Source organism: Arachis stenosperma, chromosome 10, assembly GCF_014773155.1.
Source record: "Arachis stenosperma cultivar V10309 chromosome 10, arast.V10309.gnm1.PFL2, whole genome shotgun sequence".
NCBI lineage: Eukaryota > Viridiplantae > Streptophyta > Magnoliopsida > Fabales > Fabaceae > Arachis > Arachis stenosperma.
The window spans coordinates 101,445,421-101,449,668 of NC_080386.1; the positions used below are offsets into that span (position 1 = coordinate 101,445,421).

General features: G+C 35.1%; 1 non-coding gene across 1 annotated transcript; it reads right to left on the reverse strand.

The window, feature by feature from the left end:
- Positions 1–1,956: 1,956 nt before the first annotated feature.
- Positions 1,957–2,064, reverse strand: LOC130958758 (small nucleolar RNA R71). Its single transcript, XR_009077864.1, has one exon. It is a non-coding gene; the product is annotated as a small nucleolar RNA R71 (small nucleolar RNA).
- Positions 2,065–4,248: the final 2,184 nt, after the last annotated feature.

Sequence of the window (4,248 nt, forward strand, 5' to 3'; positions counted from 1 at the left end):
TTTCCCAAAAAAAAAATCGAAAGAAAAATACAAAATAAAATCCAAAAAAAAAATTATAAAATCATAAAATCAAAAAAATATTTTGTGTTTCTTGTTTGAGTCTAGTGTCATGTTTTAAGTGTGGTGTCAATTGCATATTCATCTTATTCTTGCATTTTTCGAAAATTCATGCATTCATAGTGTTCTTCATGATCTTCAAGTTGTTCTTGGTAAGTCTTCTTATTTGATCTTTAAATTTTCATGTTTTGTATTTTTTGTTGTTTTTCATATGCATTTTTGCATTCATAGTGTCTAAGCATTAAAGATTTCTAAGTTTGGTGTCTTGCATGTTTTCTTTGCATCAAAAATTTTTCAAAAATATGTTCTTGATGTTCATCATGATCTTCAAAGTGTTCTTGGTGTTCATCTTGACATTCATAGTGTTCTTGCATGCATCAGTGTTTTGATCCAAAATTTTCATGTTTTGGGTCATAATTGTGTTTTTCTCACTCATCATTAAAAATTTAAAAATAAAAAATATCTTTTCTTTTTTTCTTTCAAAAATTCGAAAATTTGAGTTGACTTAGTAAAAAATTTTTAAAATTAGTTATTTCTTGTAAGTCAAGTCAAATTTTTTATTTTTAAAAATATTATCTTTTCAAAACTTTTTCAAAAATCAAATCTTTTTCATTTTTCTTACTATTTTTCGAAAATTTTTAATTTGAATTTTAAAATCTGTTTCTTATCTTTAATTCATAATTTTCGAAACTTTACTAACAATTAATGTGATTGATTCAAAAATTTGAAGTTTGTTACTTTCTTGTTAAGAAAGGTTCAATCTTTAAATTCTAGAATCATATCTTTTAGTTTCTTGTTAGTCAAATAATTAAATTTTAATTTTAAAAATTAAATTCTTTTCCAAAAATATCTTTTTTATCATATCTTTTACAAAATTTTATCTTTTTCAAAAAAAAACTTTTGATTTCAAAATATCTTCTTATCTTCTTATCTTTTCAAATTTGATTTTCAAATCTTTTTCAAACAAACCAATTAACTTTTGTTTATTTTTTTTAACTTTTTCAAAACCACCTAACTAATTTTAGCTCTCTAATTTTCGAAAATTACCTCCCTCTTTTTCAAAATTCTTTTAATTAACTAATTGTTTAAAATTTTAATTTTAATTTTATTTCTTCCTTTAATTTTCAAAAATCACTAACTTATTTTTCAAAATTAATTTTCGAATTCTCTCCCTCTCATCTTCTTCTATTTATTTATTTATTTACTAACATTTCTCCTCATCTCAAGAATCTGAACCTATCTTCACCCTTGTGTTTGGATTCTTACTTTTTCCTTCTTCTATTCCTTTCTTCTTCTACTAACATAAAGGAATCTCTCTACTATGGTAAAGAGGATCCCTATTATTATTTTCTGTTCCCTTCTTTTTCATATGAGCAGGAGCAAGGACAAGAACATTCTTGTTGAGGCAGATCCTGAACCTGAAAGGACTCTGAAGAGAAAACTAAGAGAAGCTAAATTACAACAATCCAGAGACAACCTTACAGAAATTTTCGAAAAAGAAGAGGAGATGGCAGCCGAAAATAATAATGCAAGGAGGATGCTTGGTGATTATACTACACCTACTTCCAAGTTTGATGGAAGAAGCATCTCAATCCCTGCTATTGGAGCAAACAATTTTGAGCTGAAACCTCAACTAGTTGCTCTACTGCAACAGAACTGCAAGTTCCATGGACTTCCATCAGAAGATCCCTACCAGTTTTTAACTGAGTTCTTGCAGATCTGTGAGACTGTTAAGACTAATGGAGTAGATCCTGAAGTCTACAGGCTTATGCTTTTTCCTTTTGCTGTAAGAGACAGAGCTAGAATATGGTTGGATTTACAACCTAAAGATAGCCTGGACTCATGGGATAAGCTGGTCGCGGCCTTCTTGGCTAAGTTTTTCCTCCTCAAAAGTTGAGCAAGCTTAGAGTGGATGTTCAGACTTTCAAACAAAAAGATGGCGAATCCCTCTATGAAGCTTGGGAAAGATACAAGCAGATGACCAAAAGGTGTCCTTCTGACATGCTTTCAGAGTGGACCATTTTAGATATATTCTATTATGGTCTATCTGAGTTCTCTAAGATGCCAGTAGACCATTCTACAGGTGGATCCATTTACCTAAAGAAAAACGCCTGCAGAAGCTCAAGAACTTATTGACATGGTTGTAAATAACCAATTCATGTATACTTCTGAGAGGAATTTCGTGAATAATGGGACACCTCAGAGGAAGGGAGTTCTTGAAATTGATGCTCTGAATACCATATTGGCTCAGAACAAAATATTGACTCAGCAAGTCAACATGATTTCTCAAAGTCTGAATGGATGGCAAAATGCATCCAACAGTACTAAAGAGGCATCTTTTGAAGAAGAAGCTTATGATCCCGAGAACCCTGCAATAGCAGAGATAAATTACATGGATGAACCTTATGGAAACACCTATAATTCATCATGGAGAAATCATCTAAATTTCTCACGGAAGGATCAACAAAAGCCTCAACAAGGCTTTAATAATGGTGGAAGAAATAGGCTCAGCAATAGCAAGCCTTATCCATCATCTTCTCAGCAACAGACAGAGAATTCTGAGCAGAGCACTTCTAATTTAGCAAACTTAGTCTCTGATTTGTCTAAGGCCACTTTAAGTTTCATGAGTGAAACAAGGTCCTCTATTAGAAATTTGGAGGCACAAGTGGGCCAGCTGAGTAAGAAAGTCACTGAAACTCCTCCTAGTACTCTCCCAAGCAATACTGAAGAGAATCCAAAAAGAGAGTGCAAGGCCATTGATATAATCAAAATGGCCGAACCTAGAGAGGAAGGGGAAGACGTGAATCTCAATAAGGAAGACCTCATGGGACGTCTCCCAAGCAAGAAGGAGTTTCCTAGTGAGGACCTAAAGGAATCTGAGGCTCATATAGAGACCATAGAGATTCCATTAAACCTCCTTCTGCCATTCATGAGCTCTGAAGACTATTCTTCCTCTGAAGAGGATGAAGATGTAACTGGAGAGCAAGTTGCTCAATATCTAGGAGCCATCATGAAGCTGAATGCCAAATTGTTTGGTAATGAGACTTGGGAAGGTGAACCTCCCTTGCTCATCAGTGAACTAGATACTTGGATTCAACAAACTTTACCTCAAAAGAGACAAGATCCTGGCAAATTCTTAATATCCTGTACCATAGGCACCATGACCTTTGAGAAGGCTCTGTGTGACCTAGGGTCAAGCATAAATCTTATGCCACTCTCTGTAATGGAGAAGCTGGAAATCATTGAGCTACAGCCTGCCATATTCTCATTGCAAATGGCAGACAAGTCAGTAAGACAAGCTTATAGATTGGTAGAGGACGTATTGGTAAAGGTTGAAGGCCTTTACATCCATGCTGATTTCATAATCTTAGACACTAGAAAGGAGGAGGATGAATGCATCATCCTTGGAAGACCTTCCTAGCCACAGCAAGAGCTGTGATAGATGTTAACAAAGGAGAATTAGTCCTTCAATTGAATGGGGACTACCTTGTGTTTAAGACCCAAGGGCGTTCTTCTGTAACAATGGAGAGGAAGCATGAAAAGCTTCTCTCAGTACAGAGTCAAACAAAGCCCCCACAATCAAACTCTAAGTTTGGTGTTGGGAGGCCACAGCCAAACTCTAAGTTTGGTGTTGAATCCCCACATTAAAACTCTAAGTTTGGTGTTGGGAGTCTACAACATTGACTTGATCACCTTTGAGGCTCATTGAGAGCCCACTGTCAAGCTAGTGACATTAAAGAAGCGCTTATTGGGAGGCAACCCAATTTTTATTTATCTAATTCTATTTTTCTTTTATTGTTCTTTTATGTTTTATTAGGTTCATGATCATGTGGAGTCACAAAATAAATACTAAAATTAAAAACAGAATAAAAAATAGCAGAAGAAAAAGCACACCCTGGAGGAAGGACTTACTGGCGTTTAAATGCCAGTAAAGAACATCTGGCTGGCGTTCAACGCCAGAACAGAGCATGGATCTGGCGTTGAATGCCAGAAACAAGCAGCATTCTGGTGTTTAAACACCAGGAATACACCCTGAGGAAAGCTGGCGCTGAACGCCAGAAACAAGCATGGAACTGGCGTTCAATGCCAGAAATATGCTGCAAACTGGCGTTGAACACCCAAAACAAGCATGCCAGAAACAAGCATCAATCTGGCATTAAATGCCAAGATTGCATGTAGAGGGCGTTTTAC